This window comes from Capsicum annuum, chromosome 11 (genome assembly GCF_002878395.1).
Source record: "Capsicum annuum cultivar UCD-10X-F1 chromosome 11, UCD10Xv1.1, whole genome shotgun sequence".
In the NCBI taxonomy this organism is placed as follows: Eukaryota; Viridiplantae; Streptophyta; class Magnoliopsida; order Solanales; family Solanaceae; genus Capsicum; species Capsicum annuum.
This window is the reverse complement of record NC_061121.1, coordinates 56439118-56439430: the sequence shown is the minus strand read 5'-3', so window position 1 is coordinate 56439430 and position 313 is coordinate 56439118.

Sequence of the window (313 nt, the reverse complement as noted above, 5' to 3'; positions counted from 1 at the left end):
ACTGGCTGTATTCTTCTTCTGCCTCTATTGATTGTCGGACCCGAGTGGTCAAGTTTCAGTTTTTGGGTGCATCCATGTTTGAGTGGTCTGGGAATTCTGTGTCACCCAAGAGTTATTTTATCTCTTACCTCAAAGCTAGAAAGCTTATTTCCAAGGGGTGTATTTACCATTTGGTTAGAGTCAAAGACACTAAGTCTGAGAGTCCAATTCTTCAGTCTGTTAACGTCGTCAATGAGTTTTCTGATGTCTTTTCGGATAATATCCCAGGGATACCTCCTGATAGAGAGATAGAGTTTGGGATTGATCTTCTTCC